Source organism: Amblyomma americanum, chromosome 8 (genome assembly GCF_052857255.1).
Source record: "Amblyomma americanum isolate KBUSLIRL-KWMA chromosome 8, ASM5285725v1, whole genome shotgun sequence".
In the NCBI taxonomy this organism is placed as follows: Eukaryota; Metazoa; Arthropoda; class Arachnida; order Ixodida; family Ixodidae; genus Amblyomma; species Amblyomma americanum.
This window is the reverse complement of record NC_135504.1, coordinates 84,004,334-84,030,393: the sequence shown is the minus strand read 5'-3', so window position 1 is coordinate 84,030,393 and position 26,060 is coordinate 84,004,334. Positions and strand designations below refer to the sequence as shown.

General features: G+C 51.4%; 1 protein-coding gene across 4 annotated transcripts in view; it reads left to right on the top strand.

Moving 5' to 3' along the window:
* Window positions 1-26,060, top strand: part of dachs (unconventional myosin-IXb-like dachs) — a 487,807-nt gene that overhangs the window by 358,057 nt on the left and 103,690 nt on the right. The window lies entirely within an intron of this gene.

Below are 26,060 nucleotides of genomic sequence, written 5' to 3'. Positions count from 1 at the left end.
CAAACATACAAACAAAAGTTGAAGATGCCCGATAAAAAGAAAGTGATAGTACGCATAAGTCAGGAAAAAAATGCACACAAGCCAGAATCTCCGAGGCTATCAGTTACACTAAAAGCAGCGACTTAAGCCATCGGCATTGCCGTTCAATTTACCTCTTTTGTACCGAACGTCAAAAGAGTATTGCTGCAGTGCGAGGCTCCAGCGGAGCAGTCGGCCGTTTTTAGGGGACATACTCTGCAACCACGTGAGAGGACAATGATCCGTTTCAATGGTGAACCTGGAACCGGCGAGGTAGCATGCAAGTTTCTGCACAGCCCACACAAGACAGGCGCATTCCTTCTCCGAGGCGCTATATGCTTCTTCTCGTAACATAAGCTTGCGGCTAGCGTAGAGCACCGGATGCTCTTCCTCCTCCTCGGCTCTTTGGCACAATACCACGCCCATGCCGCGGTCACTGGCATCGCACTGTACCACAAATGGCCTTGAATAGTCGGGTGCCTGCAGCACAGGTTGCCCCATTAGCGCCCTTTTCAAGGCTAAGAAAGCCTTTTCCTTTTTTTCGTCCCAGCGGAGGATCTGCGGCTCGGTTTTTCTGAGAGCATCAGTGAGAGGACTGGCAAGCTCTGAATAACGTGGGATATAGCGCTGGTAGTATCCGGCTACTCCCAAAAATGACCGCACATCCGTTTTAGTACGCGGCTGCGGGAAATTACTGATAGCTGTCACCTTCACCTCAGATGGTCGACGGTGGCCTCGCCCCACTATGTGACCCAAGTAGGTCACCTCTGCACGTCCAAGCTGGCATTTCTGAGCTTTCACTGTCAGACCCGCGTCGCGAAAACGTTCAAGAACCGTTCGCAGGTGCGTGATATGCTCGGACCACGATCCCGAAAACACCGCCACGTCATCTAAATAGGGCAGGGCAAAATCGTGCAATCCCCTCAAAACCTTATCCATCAGGGACGAGAAGCAGTAGGGAGCGTTCTTTAAGCCGAAGCTTAATACTTTAGGACGGAATGTCCCTACGGGCGAGATAAATGCCGCATATCTGCTTGCCTGTTCGGTAAGTGGCACCTGCCAATAGCCCCGAACGAGATCGAACGTAGAGATATACTGAGCGCTGCTAACTTTCTCAATTCTCTCCTCGATGTTGGGTATGGGGTAGGTCTGATCCTTGGTTATGAGGTTTAGCCTCCTATAATCAATACAAGGACGTGGTTCCTTGCCAGGGACTTCCACCAAAATGAGCGGCGAGGTGTAGTCACTCTCGCAAGCCTCAATGATGTCGAGGTCAAGCATTCTTTTAATTTCAGCCTCCATAATCTCCCTTTGCCGCGGCGATACCCGGTAAGCTTTCGAACGTACGGGCTCAGAGGAAGTAAGCTCGATGTCGTGAACTATCATCGTAGTTCTGCCTGGCTTGTCCGAGAACATGTCTTTGAATTCGCGCACGAGTTCTGTTAAATCTCTATTTTGATCAACACTGAGCTTAGTAGCCTCTACCATGGCCTTGATCGCTAGGTCAGTGCTGCCCTCGTTTTTCGGAGCGCCTAGTTCCGGGAAATCTAACGGCGTTTCTTCAGGAACATTCAGCGACATGTTTACTATCTTTTCTCTTTCTCGGTACGGTTTGAGCAGGTTGGTGTGGTATATCTGCTGTACCTTTCGCTTTCCAGGCATGTTTATTATATAGTTCGTGTCCGACAGTCTCTGAATGACTTTCGCTGGGCCCTCCCATTGAACTTCTAGTTTGTTTTTCTTCGAAGGCCTCAGTAGCATTACCTCGTCTCCGGCTTCAAAACAGCGTGATCTCGCCGTCCGGTCATAATAGTGCTTGGCCTTTACTTGCGCTTTACTCATCTCGCGTCCCACCTGCTCCTGCGCTTTGTGCAGTCTTTCAAGCAGCGCGAGCACATATTCAACCACCGTGGGGTCATCTCCTCGGCCTTCCCACGATTCCCGAAGGATGCGGAGTGGAGATCGCAAGGAACGGCCGTAGACCAGTTCCGCTGGTGTGAATCCAGTGGCCTCATGAGAAGCGGTTCTGAGGGCAAACATTGTGGCCGGCAAGCAGGCATCCCAGTCGACTTTGCGTTCGAAGCACAGTGCCCTCAGCACGCGTTTCATAACCGAATGCATCTTTTCCACTGGATTGGACTGCGGGTGGTACACTGAGCTATTTATTAGTTTAATCCCGCATCTCTCCAGGAAGGTTGTAGTTAGCGCGCTGGTAAAAACGGTCCCCTGATCCGACTGTATTTCCGCGGGAAACCCGACCTGCGCGAAAATGGACAGGAGTGCGTTTACGACCTCTATTGAGCTTAATTCTTTCAGCGGCACTGCCTCAGGAAACTTAGTAGCGGGACAGACTACAGTCAATATGTGACAGTAACCAGACCCTGTTTTGGGAAGGGGGCCAACCGTGTCAATCACGAGCCGTCGAAATGGCTCTGTGATCACCGGAACGAGCTTCATTGGGGCTCTCGCCTTATCTCCTGGCTTGCCCACCCGTTGACATGTGTCGCAGGTCTTTACAAAATTCTCTACCTCCCGAAAGCATCCCGGCCAGTAGAATTCCTGCAGCAAGCGGTCCTTCGTTTTCCTGAGCCCTAAATGACCCGACCACGAACTACCATGAACCAAGTGCAAAAGATCACGACGGTAGCGTTTAGGCACGACTAACTGGTCGAACTGTACCCCTCTGCGATCATGATACCTACGATAGAGTACCCCGGACCTTTCTTGAAATAGCACATTTTTCTTTGCAACACCTTCTTCATCCCGGCACCTAAGATTCTGCAGTGTGGAGTCTGCCCTTTGTTCAGCCATCAAGGACGATCGGTCAACCCCTAGCAATCTTTGCAGGCTATCAGATGCCGGTGTTATCAGAAGCTCACCAGAGGTCTCTTTAAGCTCCATACAATTTTTGCTACTTTCAGGCCTGCCCAGAATGTTTACTTCTTCAGTCGCCGTTGCGGGGACCTTTCCTGACGCGTCAGGAGGCTCACTTTCCACCGTACCAACGCTACTTGACGCTTCCAGCGGCATGGCCTTAGCGGCAATTTTTCGTGCTTTCGAGCGAGTTAGCGCGTAGACAGTCCCCTCCCCGAACACGAGGTCCTTCTGCCGCAGCAGTTGATCTGATCTGTTTGAAAACAGATAGGGGTACTGCATCGGCAGGCTGGCTGACACGGCAGCCTCCGTATGAAGTACTCCAAAGGGGCCTTCAATGCTTATGTTAGCAATAGGAAGGCACACGCTATTGGCTTCCACCGCCTGTTTAATCCAGGCACACTCCCCGGTGAATTGCCCTGGCTCTACATACGATGGGTGGACTACGTCCATTGTAGCTGCCGAATCTCGCAGCACGCGACACGGCTTTCCATTCACTACAAGATCTCGGATGTAGGGCTCTAGAAGCTTCAAATTTTCCTCGTTGCTGTCCACTGACAAGCAAACAACTTTTGGGTTTTTGCACACCGCCGCCATATGTCCCGGCTTTTGGCAGTTATAGCACACCGGCGCCCGTCTCTTTTCAAATGCTTTCTTTTGGCGCTCTTCTGCTTCAGGTGCTTCCTCTTTTATCCCCGCGCCCTTTTCTGAAGATTCTACACTCCGTGCCTGCTCCTTCACTTTGAAAAGTTGCCCCCTCTCTCCAGATGCTTTCCTGTTCTGGTATTCTTTCTTAGGGCTTCCCTTTCTGTCGAGTGCATGGCGTGAGGCGAACTCTTCTGCCAGGTCAGCTGCCTTCGAGACAGTCGTAACGTCTTGCCTGTCTTGCACCCAGTGCCTTATGTCTTCAGGCAACCGACGGTAGAACTGCTCGAGGCCGAAGCATTGCATCATTTTCTCGCTTTCGTCATACGCCTTAGCTTCTTTTAGCCATTCTCCCAGGTTAGCCATCAGCTTGTACGCGAAGTCTGGGTATGACTCATCCCTCTGCTTCTCGGCGTTGCGAAATTTTTGACGGAATGCCTCAGCTGACATTCTGTACTTTTTCAGCAGACTAGACTTCACTTTGTCGTAGTTGTCTGAATCTTCCTTACACAAGCGGGCAATCACATTGGCAGCCTCACCTGACAATAGAGTCAGCAAGCAGTGTGGCCACGTTGCCCTGGTAAACCCTGCCTTCTCGCACGTGCGCTCGAAGTTTACCAGAAACAGACCTATGTCCTCTCCTTTCCTATAAGGTTGCATGAGGTCTTTCATTCTGACCGACTTTTGCTCTCCTACGCTAGGTGCTATGCTCTCACCGCTTTCGTTTCGAGCCTTTAGCACCTCCAGTTCAAGACGCTTAAGCTCAAGCGTTTTCTCTAAGCGTTTATCATTTCTCTGTTCTGCTTCCCGCTCTGATTTCTCTCTTTCCGCAATTAGCTCCAGACATTCTGAGAGCTCATCGTCGTCTGCCTGAAGTGCCTCGATAGCCGCGATGATGGCTGGCTTTCTTGTTTGGTCCCGGACATCCAAACCCAAATTTTTGGCCAACTCCAGCAAAAGCGGCTTTTTTAATGCTTTCAGATCCATGGCTGCCTCTAGAGCTGCAAGATTTTCACTTTACCAGGAAATATTTCAACTTACTTTGAAACAACATGTCAAAGATAGCCACAATATACAAAACCTTTGTAAGCTAACTAAGTACAAAGCCTGGTGAAACCTCAGTGAAGAAAATCCCAGCACTCACCGAACTGTGCAACCATGATCCCAGCGGAGTCGATCCCGACGCTGCCAACCAGTTGTTGCGTTGTGTCTGCTCCGTTAGCGGACCCAACGGGTAGCGAAGAGCCGATCGTCAGAAGTCGGGCAGCAGGCACTCGGGCATCGCGTTTGACGACGATGCAGAGACGAGTCGAGCAATAGAGAAAACTAACAGAGATTTATTTACATGGTGATCGAAGTGATTTCGGTCCCACAATGAGCACTGCGGCTCGTTTTAAAGGGTCCCGTCTCCCCAGGTCCCTAGTTGGGGAACTTGGTTTAATGAAAAGCGTCCAATCACTACCCTTTTGGGTCACGTGCACTTTCTTCGGGAACCACCCACCGAGACGTCCCCGACACACCCTCGCCACTTCCTGCAGCAGCGATGACAAACACGAAAGGCGACCCAGGTGGAAGGAGCGAAAACAAGGCACAAGTCGAAGCAGCACTTGCGAACAGAGTTCCGCACAATGGAAGAGGAGGCGTCTTCAGAACGGCTGGTACACAGGTGGTGGGGCTCGCTGTAAACAACAGCAGCCGCGTCCGCCGCCGGGCACGGGCCACCCAACAGGACACCCAGACACACTCTCGCCGCCTCCGGCAACTGGTTGTAATGGGCGTTGCCACTTAGCGCACGACCCTCTCGGCGCCGCTTTCCCGATGCACACAATTGAAAACATACGCGCGCCGGGAACCCGAGGAAGCAGCTTGGAGCAGTTTGGCCAGACCAGCGGATGTCCGTCCGAAACCCACTGTCCCAAGGCTCGGGATATTTCGAAACGTAACAGGCGTATCCTCGCGCCCGGGATCACGGTGGGAGGCATCGTATCATCCGACCTCACTGCCAAAGGGCCGGAAATGGAAGCAGTTGTGCAAAACCTCACTCATGTAAGTCGGAGACAAAAGTCCCTGGACCGCTTGCGCCGCAATCGAAGCCGATTGCTCTATTGCTAGCCGCCGGCTGGAGGCCGCACAGATGAAGGTGAAGGAACAGGATTTTCTACTTGAACCTCCACTAGTGTAGTCGTCAGCCGACGGCTACTGGCTTCGTTTGCGGCGCAAGCGATGCAGAGACTTTTGTCTCCGACTGTATACATGCGAGGGAACGCGGTTGGAATGCGTCGCTGCGAAATTCGTTTGTGCACATGCAACCGGGACGCATTCCTCGCTTACACTGCATAAGTATGCGCTTACGGCGTCATACTGTCAGAGAGCGTGACAGCTGGACTCTAAGAGATATCGTTATCGACCTTTTCGTCGGGTACAGACAGGTGTCAGAGCACCTGTTGTTTCGACTGTCACTCACACAATGCGTACCGACACCCTCGAACAAGCGCGACTTTATCGCGCAATGTTAAAGTAAACGCGATACTACTTTATAGTCCATACCGGGAAGGATTTCTCAGTGGCGTCGCCAAATTGGATCGATTGAGGCGCCCCCTTCTTGGTCGTGAAAGTCGCCTCTATGCCAGCACCTTTCAGTCGTGAGGACGAGTGCACTCTTGTGGCCACCTCACACGCTGCACCGAGTACATTCGTCAACTTCAGGGCCACGCTGCTTTCGTGAACTGCAGCCGCAAAAAGCCACACGAATTTCGCAGAGGACGAAAAATGCGTGCAGTTGTACTCGCTGCCTTTGAAGCAACCCATGGGGCAAATTGAAGGTGACCTGAACGCGGCTTCGTTACAAACACAGAGAGGCCACCCTCACTGAAAACGGAGCTTGTTGTAAGCTAGAAATGACCGGAAAAGGAAATGCAAGTGTTGCCATCACATTGACGATTTAGAAAGTATAGATTGCATGCGTGGACACAATCACCGCGAATCCCTTAGGCTTCGTTTTGCCGCCTTTCCCTTTAAAACGGTGGCATCCCATCCGTTTAGGCAAGGCAGTCGCGAGTCTCAATCGACTGGCGGGAAAATTTTTTAAAGTGATTTTCTCGGCAATAAATGGGTCTTTTGCTGACGCACAAATGTCAGCATACCCAAAAAGAACGTAAGAATTAACTGTTGATGATTACAATGATTGCATGGAGGCACGATGTAATTCTTACACCACTGTGCATGAAGGTGTCTTCGGAGTCCGTAAACTATATATCCCATTGAGCCTTCCACCAAGCCATGTGTATGTTTTTTTTTTCTCTAGGCGTTTTTCACAGGAAGGCCCCCCGCGGTAGCTGAACTTTGGCACCTGTTTTTCCTGGTCTTTTTGCGTCGCGCGTCAAATGAATAACTAAGAAAAAAACCTTACGTACTTAAGTTAAATGCGGCTGAGATGCGCCAGCACGTTTGCCCTTCTTTAGGGGCGATGATTTGGGCAGATACGGAGGAAACGCGGTAGCATTGGCTTCAGCCTCTAATTCTGCACGTCACTGCTTCTCTTCAGCCATCTCAGCCGCCAGTCTTAGCTGTTCTCTCGGGCACTGTCTTTTAGGGGCAAGGCGTGCTGCCCAAGCCCATCACTAAAAATACGGAATCCTTAAGGTTGGCTACGCAAACTAATGTACTCTTCAAAGTATGCCAAGTTCTAGCAGCTCCGAAGATTTTAACCGTGGTTTAAGTCTCCTCTAGTCGCTAACGTCAAGATCTCCGCTGCCGCGTTTAAAAGCTTCCTCCCATTGCTAATCGCGAATTGATTCACTATGCGGTTTGCGGTGGGAATTGGAAAAAGTAAGCATTCTACTCTTTCCCGATCGAACTGCAACTTGGGCAGCGTATCCTGCCCCTAAAAGGGAATGCGCTGGAGGATAGATAACTCACGTTTTTACTCCCATATGAAATAATTCGTGTTTAAAAAGTGTATCACATCTCTCCGTCCTTGCCAGTCTCTGCCCGAGGAATAGGTATAGAACACGATGGACGGGGAGGTCGTATGACAGCCGCGTTATTTCAGCCCCAGGTTAGCGGAGGAGGCAAAAAGGAGAGGGCAGAGGGAAGGCAACGCGGGCGAGCAGCTCGCCACTCCGCGATGACCCGCGATCTGCTTCGATGATTCTTTATGTCCCCCGGGCACTATTTGTAGCGAACGCTGGAGGACCGACCGGCGACGAACCCGTTCTGCTGAGCCGGGCGTTCACTTTACAACTGGGCGTTCATATTGCTGCGGGCGCAGTTCTGGGCCAGCCAGTATGGGGGAGCCTCACAGAGAGTTGAACGAACAGCAGACACACCGAGGTGCAACTTAAGGTCCGCACTTTCTTGTGTTTGACGAGCTGTACGCTTCTTCTCGCGGCCATCATGTCCAACATTATTGGATAAAAATTTTGAATATTGGAAAACTGTAAAGTACTGTTTTGGAAATATTGAAGCTAATGGTCCATTCTTCCGGTGTGCAGGAAAATCTATTTCCGCGGCTCGCATCGTGCAGTTAATACTGCCATAGAAAACCGACGGGGAAGGCTTTTGACGATAGCAAAAACGCTAATAGCAAAAACAAAAAATGCAAGCCCTACGACGGGAGATCTACTGATATATTGATTGTTATAATCAGATCTTACAATATAAGAAAAACAAAGGCTGCCACCGCCTGGAAGACGTTGAAGTAATAATGAGCGTTAGCTGTTTGGTTTACTAGACGAAGAAAACGAAGAAGAACGCGCCCGTTGGCGACTTACACCCTCTCAAGATACGTCTGAAAAGAAATTTGCTTCGTTTGGAGGGGGGGGGGGGGGGTCAAGGTGGGCCTAGAATTCGGCTTGCGGTGCGATATGGTAACGCTTCAATTAGTAGTAATTGCATGTATACAATGTTTAACTATTATTTAATTGTGGTTTTATTTCTATAGCACAACCCATAGGGTTTTATTTGCCTACCAAATCCGGTACACAACTGTCCCTGGATAAGTGTCGGAGTGTATATAGGCGAACGAATGTACACACACACACAAATAGCGGTCCCGTAGCAGGGCAGTTTTCCCCCGTTATAGTGTGCTTTTTGGGGAGGGAGAAAAGGAGGGGAGGGCACAACCAATTTTAATGGCCGCCATCTTGGATTCGAGAAACCGAATCTATACCCCCATTTCGTCCCCTGACATCATACTCTCATAGTTCCACCTCTATCCACCATATTGGACCGTGACGCGATCATTGGCACGCGGCAGGTGGTCGTTTTTACAATGCTGTTGTAGATGGCGCTACAAGTCTTAGTGCTAGATGTGCTGTTTTCTAGTTGCTGCCACAGATGGCGCTGTGGTCTCAGTTTGGTAGCAGACCCCACGAAATCTCGAAACGTGATGAGGAATAGCTAACGCTCTTAAAGAGTTCGTTCATAAACTGGTTCCGGTTCAAAAATGCTTTTGTCCAATTTTGTTGGGTATGCGCCGTCAGGTCTCCCTCCTAAATGACTATATGCTACAAATAAGAACTGCGCGTGTAAGTTTCTTGGCGCCTTGTCTCATTCCGGTCCTCGCGTGGCGGCTTCGCGTTGCGCGTACGTCGATTCTACGCGACCTGCTGGATTATTTGACCAGCAGCCAGTGTTTCGGAAGGACAAGACCGAAATACCGTACCATCGAGATGCGAAGCGCTGTGGGTTCAGTTGTGTGTGCTAAGTTGCCAAACCAGCCCGAACGCCTTTGACTATGGCTCTTGGATTTGACTCCCAGGGATCTATGGATGTTATGTAGAGAATGACCTCCTGCAGATATGGGCGTTAACCCATTACGTTACGGCGTCGTACCCTTAAGGCGGTGCTTAAATGTCCCCGGCATTTTTTTAGTTTCCTTTTTCTTGGCCTTCCGTATACCGCACATTCTAAACATGGATACATGTATATTAGAGTAAAAAGGGAGTAAGCCGTCTTCTAAGGCATTCCCTTTTGTAAAAAGAATGCGTTTGGTTTTATTCCTTTCCGTTTAAAATGTGTGGCCGTTTTAATCTAAACCTTCCCGAAAACTCCGGACATAGAGACAGTTTTGTTCCTCCACAATTCAGTAGTCGTAGAATGGAAAAAAAATGGCGGTTGTTTAGCTGTGGTTAAACCGCTCCGTTTCGCTGGGCGTTCCTTCTTCATCTTCGTCCCACTTGACACGGCGCGTGCGCACAGCTGTGTCAGCTCGGTTTCGCCGGTGCGCCGCGCCGCCGGCAGCGGCCACGTCACCAGCCACGTGGTTGGTGACGCTGGTCACTTGACCAACCACGTGACGAACCACGTGATCAGCCACGGCGCCGCGCCGCCGGCAGCTGCTCCGCACCGCACCCCGTTCTCACGTGGTAGGTCGACCTACCACGTGAGAACCTGGCGGTGCAGCCACAGGGTGGCGGCGCGAGCTAATGTAGTTACCGCTACAAAACATAAAAAAGGACCTTAAGCAGCTCTGCATGGAAGACTTTTCGTGTAATCCAACGTTAGGGCCAGCGATAAGCAACGCCACTTTGAGGCATAGCAGACAGACGTCCGTGGCTGCTGGACGTGGACTGTCACACTGGTCCTTGCTGAACAGTGCTCGCCCAAGGTGGCCGCAAGAAAATGAACGCTTGAGCGAAGCCGTCCGCTGACCGATTTTTGTTACTGCCGGATAATTATATCGCATTATAGGACAGCCCCGTCTCACTGTCGAAACGAATCACACTCACAAGGCCTTTTGGGGCGCTAGTTTTCGGTTTTAAAATTTTTCGCTCAACAATTGAACTTAATATCCGACAGCAGCAGTTCGTTTGTCTTTGCTCTTCTGCCGCAGCCATGCTAGAGCTAGACCAACCGCAAAGTTCGTCTCCTTATGCGCGCGATGAAGCAGTCTTCACCGTGGCGCACCTGTGCGCGCCGTGGCATGTATGCCAGTGATGATGCCTCACCACGCACCTTACGGCATGAGATTTTGCAGAACACCTACTGCGTACGATCTGCTGGCAAATCCGCAGCGTTCTGACTACAGCTTGAAGCAGTCGTGCTGTGGAGCGTTTGCTCATTGAAAAAAAAAAAAAAAGCTGCAGTAGACAGATATTTTCTAGTCCGTTCAATTTCATTCTATGCGGAGCACTTAAGAAGTGCCATGCCTCGACTCTTGTCTGCCTCCGGTCGTCGCTCGCATTCGTGATAGTGATTTAATGGTCAAGTGAGGTCAGGTTTTGTGACGTCACGGCCAGCGTCACGCTTCCGTGCTTTCTTTCAGCACGTGCCTCGAAGAGCCGTCGCTCGTGGCGCCCGTTGTTCTCTCGGGGAGGCACTACTTCGCAGGGCTGACTTATGCACACTAAATTCTCTGCAGTTCTGCCTACAAAAAAGTGAGGGCGACTCCACTGACACAGTGAAAACTGCTGTTTGCCTGAACAGTATCAGAGTTTTCTCTCAGCGCGACCCGCTTGCGCGCGGAGCAATCTGCGAGCCCTTCGAACCACCAGCGCATGCGCAGATAGCTGCCGGCGGAAGCGGGTCGCGCAATGCTAAAACGCTCTAATGTCGCGGCGACGCACCATCGGGTCTCTGTCCCGAAATGTCATCTGTGTGTATTTTCTTTTTGCATAAGCTTTTTCACACGCTCTTTTTGTACTCTTGAGTAACGTGCAGTGACCCATGAAAAGCAAGACGGTAGAATGCGGATTGTGTCTTCCCACTTGACAGATTTGCCTCCGCTCGAAATCGGACACGGCAGGTGTCAACGCTAGCATGCACCGCCCTTGTCAGCAGTTGCAGAGCCGTCGGCTTTGGTTCCTGGGTCATGCCGTCCGTCGCGTGTACAAAGCCCAGGTCCCATATCCGTAGAACGTCAGAATGACTATCCTCCTCACCGGTTCATAGTTTCGAAATTCCTGGAATGCTACAATAGAGAATTGCTTCGCGGCCCAGGCAGCCAATACAGCTGCGTGCTTTTCAACTGGAGGCCATCTTCTCGCTAATGCTTTTCTTCTCGAGAGACAAGCACACATAAACCGAATCAATAATCGCTCAAACAAAGCGCGTTGTTTCGGGATTCCCCTTAACAAGAGTTCATGCACAGAGCCCGGTCTGCAGGCGGATTCCCAGCCGGTCGCTTCCCTCCCTCCCTCGCTCTCCCATCCATTACGCAGGGCGGGAGGCAGGCCAAGAAGAACGACCCCCCATCGAGCGCGTCGAATGGCCACCGCGAACACGCGGGGAGCTGCCGCCGCTCTTGCAGGTGGCTCGCACTAAAGCGCAGTGTGTTCAGTGGATCCCAATACGGAGTGGGATGTGTATGTGAACAGTTCCACGTGTGTGCGAGTGGGTTCAAACAGCGTGGAGTGATATCTCATTACGTGAACCTGTGCAGAAAGATGGAAGCTCAGGAGGACCCTGAGCTTGATACGATGAAATTCGGGAATTTTTAACGTTGAAAACGATTTGATTACCACCATCATAATCATCACCATTTATTGGGCCTTCCATGGCCCGTTACAAGGAGGGGGGTCATCAGATCACAAAAATGTGTAGATCACATCGCCAAAGTGCTTAGACCATGATTCAGATTAATGCAGGTTTCGAAAGCTACAGTCAGAGCAAGAGAATCACAGAGGCCGAATGCAGCACTATAGTCGGATGCAAGACGAGCACGCAGTGGTAAATGCCCCTCAAAGAAAGCCAGGCACCAGTGATTTCACACTTGGGGATTAACCACGATGTCGTGAGAACCGGTCGACGCCATTGGCTGGAAGGCCTTCTGTGAGGGGCATTCGCCCGACCAGTTTTGAGTTGTATTCATTAAGGCAAACGTAAGTACTATACGATTCTTTTGTTCAAGGCGACATGTTAACAGCTCATCGACATTTTGGAGGGATCATGCACGTTCAGTGGCAACTAAATACGGGAACTCATTCAATTCTTGAATTGCCAGAGACAAAATTGTTCTCGGGATATCTCATTGTTTCACGAACCAGGTGCCCGTGACAAATTTGAGATGGCTGTGGTGGATATTTCTTTTCCTGTTGGCTTCTTTGATTACTACACCGACTACGAGACGTCACCAGTTGTGTCGGCACACAGTGTATACGTACAGTGTAGTCAGCACAGCTTTCCACTACGGTTCTGGACAGTGCGCGTTTGCTCGGAACGACGCTTCTTCATCGTCTGCACCCCGGCTTCCGTTAGCCCGCCCTACATATCGCCTTCCGCCCTCCTCATCGGCACCGGCCAAGCCTTCCTCCAAGCCCAGCCGTGACAGCCAAGGTGATCCGCAGAGCTTTTGTCCGGCGATGATGGAACAAGGCGCTCGCTGCACGAGCCTGCTCTTTGAGAGAGAGGGAGAGCTGGCTGCACGGGCTGCCGCAGCCAGCGGAGGCCGCGCCGACAGGAAGGAAACTGACGCTCCCCGGCGGGGGGTGAGGGGGTCAAGGGAATGAGGGATCGCGTGCCCCGCACTTTAGCCGGTCCCCCGCGACGCAGCGCGCATGCGCGAGTGTGTATCCGCCGCGGTGGAAAGGACTCGTGAGTATGGAAAACAGGGGCATGACGGCACTGTCGTGGGGCTGTCCGGCCGTGCGTTCATTCAAGGGACGCGAAGAGATACCGGGAAAGCGCCTAGAATGGTCCTGATAGGGCTGCGTCCTGGTCATCCCAGAACCATTAGGCTGGTAGAGGTGTACACATAGGTTATTTTCTTCAACATCTTTTCCTCCTATTGTTGTTTTATAAATAAAAAAAATACTAATAATAACTTTGTTTCGGGAGCGAGAGTGGGAGGGGGGGGGACAAATGGGAGAGTTAATTTTAAGGGATCCAGTTTGTTTCTTTTCACATCAAGCCACGTGTGTGAACAAGGAACGCTGTGAACGAAAGTTTGAACACTTCGACGAAGTTTGCTACGAATCCATCTCATTATGGGCAGAAAATAAATTAACGGCGCTTAAGCCAGAGCAAAGATGACAAACAGCGCCAGGCGCACCTGGCTTTTATTTGTGGCTTACGACTAAAAATATAGCGAAACCGTTAGCTCTAAGAGGGTCGTGGAGTTGAGTCGATAAACAGCAATAGTCGGAGCGTTAATTACGTTTTATAATCGTGTAATCTTCCCGGGAAGTGGTCGCAGAGCCTGTATAAAAATAGTGCTTATCCGGCAGGCTGCACATTTCAAACAGGAGTGAAATGTTGCTTGCATAACGCCACCCTCCCCCCCTCTTTCGCTGATTACATTTTGCGGTGCACTGCTTTGAGTGGACTGCTCCCAGTGAGCTTACTAAGAGGTTCAATTTGAGCAAAACGTTCATTAATTACTTTCTCTTTCTGAATTCGTCGCTCAGCAACATGGCTGCTTCCAGAACGTATAAGCGCGATACATTGAAGAACGTCCAGGCACAGTGTAGCTTTTGTATCCTTAAACAGGAGGGCGAATTTCGATGATACCAGAGCTCTCAGGATTTTTTTAAAAATGTCAGCGTTAAGTAAACGTCCACAAAGCTTAGACCACTGACAAAAAGGTGGTGTATCGTTAAAGGAAATCTAGGGAAGAGACCGAGAAAAAGAGGTTAAAACGCAGCATAAAGTAGCAGCCTGAAGCAGCTATCAGTCCCTGCAGTTAAGCATATAACCGGCGCCACCTGTCCGAAGAAACTGGTGAGCCACTGACCGCGCCCAAAATCCTGGCGGCCACTTACTCCAGCCCTGCAGAAATATAGCCAGCGCCTTCTTGCAAGAGCGTGTATTATAATCGGTGCGCATTGTCACATGCGTATAGTATCGCACACCCTTCATCAGGAATACACAGCTCAAGGGACTTGCTTTAATGATTTCGTTACACCCGTGGAAGTCCTGTCTTTTGGAGGCGTGAGAATGGGAGTTCATCTCAACTTACGAGAGGCGGGAAACGCTGGTAGTGCAACACGAGCGACTGCTCCGGTGAAGGGGTGTCCCGGGTTCGAACCCCGGAACAGGACGAATTTTTCTTTAACTACGAAGTTTCTGAGAAAGCTGTAGAGCTTTCCTCTGTAGCCGCATGGCTGCGTTTGGGTGGATGCCAATGAGTACTTACTCCCTTATTACGAGCCCCACTGCACGGACTATGGAAGGAAACCCGGTGCGCTGCGTAGCTTCCCTAAACACCTCACACATACAAAAAAAAAAATCCATTCCTTTCTTGCATCTGTCGTGGCAACGTTAAGAGAAAATGAAAGTTGTCTATTTGCTTTTAGGCGTTAGAGGAAAAAGGAAAGAGAGCTGTTTAGTATAATTAAGTGATTACGAAGCGCGCATCTGAACATGTGGAGAGCTTTTCCTCGCTACTGCGTGCCAATCATGGCTTGGCATACGTTACAATGAACTGCTGGAATCTTGCGGCTTGACCTATAGACCAACTTCGTTTTTACAAAGTAGGGGGGTTCGCGGCAGGCAGTTACGACCGGAGGTGAAAAGTAGGCTTAGAGTCCCTAGGAATACACCTAAACAAAAGTTTTCAAGACAGTTGAAGTTTCTGGTTTGGCAGTGCACCTGTAATGTCTTCCCTCCACGCTGAACAACCAAATTCATCCCAGAACAGGTTCTGAAAGTGCGAGGCGTCATTTCGAAGGCGATGTTTACTTAAAGCACCTGCGCATGGGAATGGGAATACGGAGCGGGAACGTGGCCCGTAGATACACAGGTAAATAAAACTTTCAATAAATATTTCTCTCCTTTCGCAGAGCACTCATGGAGGCTGCTGTTTGTTAACAGCTGGCGAGTGCTGTGAAGAAGAATGTAACGAAGTATTCTACATCATTTTGAAGCAATATTTCTAAAACGCCACGATAAATGTGTGTTGAGAAGCCGGACATACCCCAAAAGGCGCTGTAGTCTTGAAGAAGTCTACCCATGGCCCGCATTGTCATTCGCACCGACGCCCTTCACGTCACACGCCTACTGCGACGAGTCAGTCGCACCCCAGAAGTCTGCCAAGACATCCATCGTCTAGCGGTCTGCATCCCGCAGCAAATCCGTATTGAGTGGGTCCCGCGTGACCTCTAGAGCGCACAAAGCCGCGCAGATTCTGCGACCCGCCTTTCGACCCCAACCTCGTCTTTGCCTCGAGTCCTCACTCTGGATGACACCACCCTCCTTTTAACAAGAAAGGAACACCTTTGGCGCCGCACACGCGCTCTAATCCATCCGTGTGCGGTAACCCTCCTCCGTGGTCTTACCCGTGCAGAGGAGGTTGAGCTTCGGAGGATATGGGTCTGGGTTGCCCTAACTCAAGCTGTGACACGCAAGTGGCCGCATTTCAAAGATTTATATCCCCGCCCCGGGTGTCCAGTCTGCAAGATCGGAGACTGAGGCGGATATCCACCACCTGTAGGGGGTTTGCCCGGCGCTGAAGCCGACGAGAACTCGGCACCTGGCGGAGGTGGTTCTCTCACCAGACAATCCGGATTTCTATATTGCCTGGACACGGGGTCCATATCATCGTTCTCTACTTGATTTCATTAGATCAGCCCACATTTTTCATTTATTTAAGCATCTTACTCATCTCTCATTTCATAACCTGAATGCCCTGAGGCAATAAACATCGCTTGAAGAAACGTCTATACAAAGTCTATAGATTATTTTTATAACAGAACATGGGACCGAATTCGCGCGCCCCTCCTCCATGTCTGTTGGGGCCAGCGGGGCACTTCACCTTGCCACTAAGCATGGCATATAGTTTCCAAGTGCGGCTTACTGATTCCTGCGCTCTTTGCTATAAGCCGGAAACACATCCGTGCTACTTTTGTCTCTCTTATTTCCACCTGCTTGTCTTGTACTGTCAGCTCTATATACTGCCGCCAGTTTCATGTTGTAGGTTTCTTTTCACTCATTTTGTTGCGAGCGTCGGAACCTGGCGTCGCTGCGTCAACCACTCGGGAAATACAACTTTAGTACTGACCGTTCGTATCGTACTGAGATAATCGTCGTCCAAATGATGGCGCATAAAACGCGGAAATAAGTCGTCCAATGTATAAGCGGCTCCAATGAAGCGCAAGATTTTTGAAACCGCGAAGTATAAGTGAAACTTCTGGCTCAAAAGGGCCAGTGTGGTGCTGATTGAGGAGGGAAAAAAACCATATGCGGGGGGGGGGGGGGGGGGGGGCAACAAAGTGGGAGGTTACGGACCAGCCTTATTCACTTACTGCTTTCATATAGCGCTTTAAGCTCAACTGGAGGCTTTTGTATCTCTTCTCTGCACACACGGCCCCTGAGAAGAAAGGAGTTTACAATAAAAAGAATGTGGTCTTCAGTGCGCGGACCGTTATGTGGAAAGGAAAGCGGCGAAAACTGCCGCCTATCCGCCGCAACGCGAGGCGGCTTTTCTGTTCATACATTAGAACCGCAGCGCAACTGCGGCCTTTTTTTTTTTGCTACACCGTCGCACTCTCGCTCAACGGAGCACTGAAGCCCCCGCTCGCACCAGCCGAACCAGGAAGCGAAACGGGCAACCACGCTGCGCTCGAGTACAGTTGCGTGCAGCGTTCTGCGAATGGCCCCGACGCGAACGGTGTCTATAGGGCGCGCCCCTACTCGAGCTCGAGAAAATAGTTGTCGCGTTAAGCCTGCTTTGCGGCTGCTCTACTAACTCGCGCTCAAAGCTGCCGCTCCTCGTAGCCACTCGGCGACTCTAAATCCAGACGGCAAAATAAAGAAAAAGTCAACGCCTCCCGGTTGGAGTGATACACGCCCGCACGTCCTACGTCGCCCCAATCGGGCGGCAATCGCGGAAGCCTCGCTCAGCACTGCACGGTATAGTTTCGAGACGGATCTCGCGTCGCCCCAGCGCCCGAAAGAAAAGCGCTCTAAAGAGCGGTCGCGTGCTCCGTTCTATTATGGCCACGTGATTCCATTTTTATAAAACCGCTCTGCGCCCGCAGAGACAGCGGTTTGCCGAGAGGCGCGCCTATGAGCATTGCAGGCAGTGCGCTCTCCTCGATCGAAACGGGTTTGAATGAGGCCCACGGCGCTCTGCAAGAGGCCTTGCCACGACAACGACGGCCAAGACGTCCAGCACCGCCTGCTGAGAAGACGTGCACACCGCTCAGTCTCCGGCACTCGGGGATCCCAGAACGTGGCTCAGTTCTGGTATACCGCGGGCGTGTCGACAGCGGGCAGCCCTCGACTTGTTAGCAGATGAGGCCCGACATGGAGCAGTCTTCCAGATGATTACTGTGGACTACTAGCACAGCGCAAGATCTCTCTGGGACAGTGCTCGCCGTTCACGGACACACGGTAGATCTGCCTTCCGATGGAATAGATAGGACTCTGATATTTCGGACACCGAGGAGGCTGCATGTGGTGGACGCCGCTAGCGTGGTTGTCGCATGTCGGAGGTGACTCGAGCCCTGGCCGGATGCGTGCTCGCCTGGTTCCACTCCCGTTCCTCCCACGGAACATTCGAGGTTGACCACGGTAAGAATCACGTCGGCGGCATATTGGGGGCTCGCAGTGTGTCTTGTGGGATGTAAACAGCTCCGTGTTTTTCTTCCGCAAGCTGGATACGTGCCCTTTGAGAAGTTGTGTGTTATCTGTAACGTTCAAATCGCTTGCGGCCTAATACATATAACAAAACGCCTCGATGACCCTATTCTCAGCGTGCTTCATCCGGTATTGGAGAGTTACATTCAAGATAGAGCCTCCAGATGTCTCGCGATGTGTCAGGACTTGTGGATGCAAGTTTTGGAATGCAGTAAAATATCCAAGGGGGATGCGACTAGTGCATTCCTTTATTGGGCTGCGAGAAAGATACCTAGAGGATGTTAGACCAAGCAAAAGACAAACCACAGAGGAGTCGACGAACGCTAGCGTTTGTGGAAGCCGACTCCTACGCGATTCGTGTTTTGTTTGCACTAACGTCCTTCAAAATCATGTACAGTCGGGTACAAAATTATCCGGACCACGTGTTTCACAAACCAAGCCCTTAAATCTCCTATTAGCCGGCGGCTGGAGGCCACAATTGTAGAGGTAGACCGTGGAAGTCAAAATTTTGTTCTTTCACCTTCACAAGTGACGTCTCCACCCAGCGCTTTCAAAACAGAGCCGCGGGCTTTGTTTACGGAACGCGCGGTCCAGAGACTTGTCCCTGACTTCACGCCAAGTAGGCCAAGCCCAACGGCTACTGGAGGGCAGCACTGGAGACCAGGTTACTTGCGCAAAAGGGTAGTGACCCACAGGAGGTTTCGAACGACGAATCATTGACGCTTTAAAGGCTACTTCACGCTAGATTCTCGCAATGATGGCCGAATTATTTCCGCACAGTTCAGTCGCATCGCAGGCTCTGTTTTTTTGCGCACGGCGTTCACTACATGGAAACGCGCTGATCGGTAGTTCATTTTTATTCTTGCGGATATGAGCCTAGCTGTAACTTGAAGGTCAATGTCTTCCAAACACCGTTATTAGAACTTGCTGCCAAGGTCAAGCTATCTTCAAAGGATGGCATTCCTTCCTCGAGAGACACTTGGCAATAGGCTCAAGGAAGGCACTATTAGGCCCCACCTCACCGCAGGGTGTCAGGGCGTTCACGTACAGTGAGCGCGTAGAAGTGGTACACGGCTTAAGTGCTCGATGGCGCGCTTTACTAATTTCATCACATCGGTTTTACGACTTCCACGTCTCTTGCTTTAAATTCATCATGTGGTTATCCTGCCTTACGGCCTTAATTTTCTCCCTCTCGCTTTTTAGCGCGGTAGCGTTAAGCAGCTCATGTCGCAGAAAATCCGGCGTCTCGGCGTCGTTCGCTGTGCGCGAAAAATCCACGAAAAATCACTAGAGAAGTAACCCAGGAGGCAGATGGGCAACCTAGGTCACGTGACATTGCAGCGTCATCACAACCTGGCCACTGCATTGTGAGCAGGTGGCAGTCGAATTAATGACTGGTCGCGAGAGGTCGCCCGGAAAGAGCAGCCTGAGTCGCCCAAGCCCCACCGGTGGCAGCACCTGCCATCGCAGTGCAGCGGCACATCGCTTAAACGGTGTACCACTGCGCCAGGCGGGGTATGAGGACTCCGAGGGATCTATGAATGTAATACCCCTGTCACACGGCCAGTTTCAATGGCCATCGAGTAGAGGGTCTTTGAAATTCTCAATTGCCATCGAACTCGAAGGACTTGTGTCGCTGCTACACGGCAAATCTCAATAGCCATATTAAAATGGTTCTCGTGTCTTTCGCCAAGCTTGTGTGGCGCCACAATCGCTACTTTGGATTTTGCAAAAATAACAAAAATATTTGATAAATGTATACTAAATGCTGCAATACACGCATACGCGCATGTCGTTTAAAACCCTTTTAGTTGCACGTACGCGACGGACAGATGCAGGCACTGCTGTAGCCACTCTAATACAAGAACCAAAACCAAGCCAGTCAAACTGCGTCGGAGCGCTGCTTCGTCAGGCTTAACACTTGGGAAATTGCCTTGATATCTGAAAAAAAAAAAGTTATTTGTCTCTTGAAACTTTATGCGAGGGTAAGAAATAGCAAATCGAAGGCGAATACAACAGTTTAGAGCACGATATTGCTTTGAGGGATTAGCGACGAAGCTGTTATCGCTGTGAAGCAAGCGGGCAGGGCGCCGCCATGTTGGCAACGCTAAGTACGCAAGCAATGCAAATACCGCAACGCAAAATTAATGCGTTTAAAACCAGTCTGATAAAATTTTAAAACTATTGTACAGACTGCATGCATTAAAGTTTAGGCGAATAATGTTTTTTCATGCTTTTGTACCGTGAATGTGTCGTGTACGAAAATGCGCTTGGCGCCGCTGCAAGCAACGCTAGCAACCTTGGGCAGCACTCGAAGGCCCTCGAAATCTCAGTGGAGTTCCGCGCTGCTCCGTTGAGCCGATAGGCTATTGACTCGATCGCCATTGAAACTGCCCGTGTAGCAGCGCTCGGTCGCCTTTGAGTCGATAGACGATCGGTTCGAGGGCCTTCGAAATTCCCGTGTGACAGGGGTATAAGGTAGAGAATGGCCAGTTGTGCATCTATAGGAATTAACCCATGCCCTCAAGGCGGAGCTTAAGTGTCCACTCCAGTTTTGGTTTTAAATTTAATCCCCGTATCACGGCTCATTAGCACTCCGCAAGATCTCTCTGGGACATTGACCGCCGTTCCCGGACATACGGGAGATCTGTCTTCCGATGGGCTCCTGGTATAGTTCGGACCTTTGGAACCGCCGATCCCGGAGGTGCAGCTCTCTCGGCGTTTCAGACAGCACCGTTTCCTTCTGATCGGAAATGCGCTCCTCTGTCAATTGTAACTTCATGAGATCTAGTCCTCGATAGCGCGTTGCGGACTGTTTTTCCCGCCAAAGCCTTTGGTCAGTACAAGAAGGTATACTTCCTACGTGAAATCTGCGATGATGCCTCGTTTATGCTAGGATTTGTTTTTGTTTTCATAGCTCCACGTGCAACTGGCTGCATTTAATCAACCAAGATTGTCCCTTTTACTGCCACGCACTGTTTTCATAGAACACATCGGAGCAGCTGTCGGTAAGCGGATCCATTAGGCGCGCAGGCTTTTGCAGTGATTCTATTGCACGAGCCTGTCGGCTGCTATGACGTTAGTGAAAGCCATCTCTATGAAAGCGACCGTGAAGTCTAGAAGGTGCAGCGCTTTCACTATCAGCTATTTTATACTTGAGCTTGTCAATGCCTGTACAAAACTATACACTGTTGTAGTAGAGTGCCGCTAAGTGCGTGATGTAATCGCACGATGTCAAAACTCGGCCATGTTCAGGGTGCACCTCTTATCAGCGAAGTGGAAACGTTGTGGATGTTCAAACAAGCGCAGTCAGGCACGTTCCAGAAGGAAAAGCAAATGGGGAGTGAAGAAAAAAAAAGAACATGCGTGGAGGGGGGGGGGGGGGGCACTTCGCCCAAGCATTATCAAGTCCCGTCTTCTCGCTATTGCGGCTGTTGCTTTGGGCGCAAGCTCCGACCGCCACGACTCGTTTCGAATGCAAGGCGCGCACGCCCAGTAGACTTCGACAACGCGGGAAACCTGTTTTTCTCGGCGAATACGTCGGCCGGCCGGCTTCTGTGCCCGCCGAACGCGTTCCGGGACGCGATGCGCCCCAATCGTCGTCTTGGCCGCCGCGTAATCTGATGCCTCTGCCGCCTCCAGCGAGGATCTCGGCCAGAGGCGCCCTTCTTCGCGGCTTCGATTTACGAGCAATGGAAAGCCGCTCGGCGGGCATTCGTGTTGAGATCGCGCGGCGTGTCATTACGCCCTCGTGGCTGGTTCCGCGGGGAAGATGTCCGCCGAGATGTGCGGCGCAATTTGTAAACACCGGCGCGTGCGAAGTTTTGCAATGCATAGCGGAATCGGACGCTGGGCGCGGAGTTGTGCGGCTGCGTCAAAGGCGTGCAAGTTTTGCAGGCAGCGGTGAATGAAGCCATGCAGAGAAACGAGTGTTGTCGTTGGGCGGGAAATCGCGTTGGGTTCCCCGCAATACGGCACCAAGCCGGACATGGCGCGGTGGGTGCTTGTCCAGCGTAGTTTGACTAAACGAGGCATACTCGACTCTTGCTGCGACGAACGGAGTGTGGTGTTACGTCCGGTGCCACTCTAGCTATAGTTCATGCATAATTTCTCTAAGGTGGCGCCTTGGGCTGTTCATTAATTAATTATTAATTCATTCATCAAATGCCCCTCATGGGGTATGCAGTCGGTGGAAGAAATACAGCGTAAGAGGGACAGGTCCTCCTTCGGTGACGTCACTGACGAGCAAGTGCCGCGCAGTTGTGGCAACCCCATCGTTCACGACTTGGAATTATTGCGTTGGTGTCATTAATTTTCTACTTACGATTCTCATCGTGTACCTATAGTTTTCATCATGTACAAAACAAAGTCATGAAAGCTTTGTTCTTTCCGGATAAGGACCGCTTCAGGCTCATGCTGCAGGTACGCTCGGATTTCGCAGTGTTCACACAGAGCTTTGGCTTCGTGGACAACGTCTTGTCAATTTATTTTGGCGCTAATTTTACGACGTAAACGGGAATAGCGGCAAGTTTTTCATCAAACATGACCGCCCGTTTGGGCTTTTCCTTTCGCAGCCATTATTAGAACGCTTGGGGGCGATGAGTGTGCCACGAAAGGGGTTTTAATTGTTTCTTTGTTTCGCTTCCTTTGTAATGGCCTATTTATAGAAAGAGTAGCCCTTTGCTTTCTTGTTTGTTACTGGCACAACTTGCTCATTGCCTCCTGTCAGCTCTTGGAAGCTGGTCCGTGTTGTCCCTTTGCAAACCCTGGTGGTATTTCCAAGACAGGGGCGAAGTCTCCTTACGATCTCTTCGCCTCACGCAATTCGATGTTGCATTCATGTCGACGCGTCCAGGCTACCGGTCGCCCCCATTGAAGCACCAGACCGTTTCGGCATAGGAAGGACAACTATACCACGATGCGCCGCTCGAAGGCAGCAAGGTGAGGACGCGCAGTGGGCCCCGTCTGCATCGCTCTCAGCACATACTGACCGCAGATGTCGCGAGGCTAAAGCACTCCATAGCAGAGGGCAGTGTTAAAGGCCTTGCTGTCGTTCATTTCATTTCACGGCCGTTGCGTCGACTCGTAGCTTTCGTTAAGTGTGTTCGGCAGACGGCTTCTTCACTCGGTTGTCTCTTTATCGGCTTTCCCCGTAGCCATGGAAAAGCTGTCTGCCGCGGGTGCTGTAGGCAGAGCTTCGAAGCGCAGCAGGCTTGGCTTTCAGAAGCAGCCGTGCGGTTTGTGGATTTGCAATGTAATTTTACCATTGCCACGGTCCCTTAGCAACGCCGCTTGGCAGCGATGACATGAACGGACCAGCTACAAGATGTCGCCGCAACAGACGTTTCTGGGGACTACGAGACGGCGAAAGAACAGGAACGGAACTATTCGGACAGATACACACTTACGCACACCTCTCCCTAGCTGCATTTGTCGTAATGCAGTGACATTCGGACTGACAGTAAAGACACCCAGGAGGTCGAACTTAAACCGCAGTCTCTCGTTCTACACAGTGACCCTTACAGTCCACGGTGTATGTTGCTTTGTCACGTGAACACTCATGAACCTATATACAGACGGAAAATTCGAATGGACTCGCGCTGCTGTGTACAGGCAATGCATCTACTTCGTCGCAGGATCCAGCTGCCGGTGCCGTTGCACGTCCCGGTACCTTCGGCGTCCGGCCAGAAGAGTTCGCATTCATCGAGCGAACGCCTTCTTTTCCTAGACGCGAATGCTCTCTCGGCCTCGTTCACGGGATGCTGCAGGAAGCCCTGTCTCTACCGGGGCCAACACATGTCCTGGCGGTTGTGCACCGCTTGCGCTTTTCCCTCGGGAGTGCGCCAATCAGCGGGAGCACGCGAGCGTTGCATGTCGCCAGGTTAGAGGGGGCCCCTGAGTGGCGCGGGCGATTAAGGGGACCGGCAGCCGAGGAACGCCACGCAGGTGGTTGCGCCATGCGGCCATCGTGCTGGGAGGAGGAGCACCTCTTTAACTGCTCCTCGTCCATGTTCCCAGCTTCCGCTGCTGTCTGCTTACGCACTTACAGCAGCAAGAGTCCATGCGTATGCGCACGCAGAAACCGTGGCTCCCTATAGCCATCGTTCAAGGTTTTTGCCCCCAGCGAACAGCCCACTGTCTATGGCTCTCTGTTCTTCTGCTTAGCACCTGTCACCAGTGCAGGTTGCCCGTGGACACTACGGCAACACGTAATAACGCATTAGCAGTAGCTTCATGAGGCAGACATCGGCAGTATACCTGCTAGCGAGTAAATATTAGCACTTTCTATGGAAAGAAACTGACGTCTGCAAAGTGGCTTCTCGAGAAACCAGAAGACGCTCGAAGCATGTTCGTTGCAGTAAGGGACTCGGCGTAGACTGCATCAGGGCCCCCGGACACTTCGTGAGACTGTGTGCAAGAGATACAGCAAAGTACGCATGTGTCAAGCTAAAACAACCGAATTAACGGTCGCTGTACTGCGGATCACAAGCACGCTTCCTGGCACCTGTTGCAGCCAACACGGCCACTCCTTCGCCGTCGCAGATGTTGCCGGCCTCTGGAAATAAACCATTCCAAGCATTATGGTGAATAAAACCATCAGAGAGTTGCGAAGTCAACGTTTTGACCTGGCTCATCATTTAGTGTCTTATGCTATACTTCCACGTGTTCACTTCTGATCCCGATCGACTCCGATCCCCACTGAAGATCCGACCGCGCTCCACATGCACGGAACGCTACGCTCATACTACGTCGACGGACGAAGTCAGCCGTCTTCGGCCACTAGCGCGACTCCTTCTTAAATAAAGGTCCTCCTATTCACAAGCTGCTCATTTTACGGCCTGATTCAATGAATATAGAGGTGATTATGCTTAATAACCGCGGAGAAATAAAAACAGTCTATAGGAGATTTGTAATCATAGGTGGATGATATGAATGCGCCCTTTCTGTCTAATTAAGCCAAACGTATCGCTCACTGACTCCTTCCGCTTGCCTGGGAGCCGTAACTGAGATTACCGATAGCGTTGTTAAGGGGACAAACGAAAACTGAACCACCTGAACTGAAGCCGTAGATTGAACCACCTGACGTACGTGGTGCGCATTAGTTACGTGTCGAACTGCACAACGGCGCCGTATACTCAAAGCACTTCCATCGGCGTAAGCAAAGGCTTCGTACTTCCCCCGTCGTACAGCTCTCAATCTCGCCGGCCGCTGATTGCTACGTTGCGATGGCCCAACAAGAAAAGCCGCTGTCTGGTGCGTGTCCCGTCTCTCTGTCGCTGGCTACCGACCCGCTCACCTCTGCGGACCGCCTCGGGGCATCGGCGACCAGCCGGTTAGCGCCTGCGCGCCAGCTGCCGAGGCCGACAGACGCGTGGCGGGAACGTGCCACTGCGTGCAACCGCCCCGCCGCCGCTTGGAAGATTTCGCGAAATGGCCGGCTTCCGGCCGCCTTCTCTGTATACCCCGCCCGCCACACAAGCACCGCGAGACGTGCGCAGGCTCTTCTGCAGGCTGTGCTCGGGCCTCTCCCGCCTGGGTGCGTTGATCACAGCCCTGGAGGGACCCCGTGTGTTCGTCGGCCTCGGGTGCTCATCGCTGCCAGCACTGGTACCCTGATTACAGCTCTCGGGAGCCCCGTGCCGACTGCACCTGCTCGTCGACTTGTATCTGGATCGTGTGACCCTCGGCAAGCCCCAGTGATGCCGCGGGCTAACGAGGACTCTTCTTGGCGCTGCAACCTCCAATGCGCTGGTCCTCCGTGTGCATCGTCAGCGTGGCTGGTGTGTGAACGCTAGCATCAGTGCGTGTGCGGTGCGACGGGCTTGCAGCAAAGTAGGCGGGTCCTTGTGGATCTCGTTGCAGTGTTTGGTGTCGTCAGTTGAAGCTGTATCGTGCTAGCCAGCTTTTTTGAGCCAGTGTGCTCTGGATTATATGTCGAACTGGTAACAACTACTCCAGAAGCAGCGTCACAATGCAGAAAGGATTGAGGTCAAACGTTATTGTGA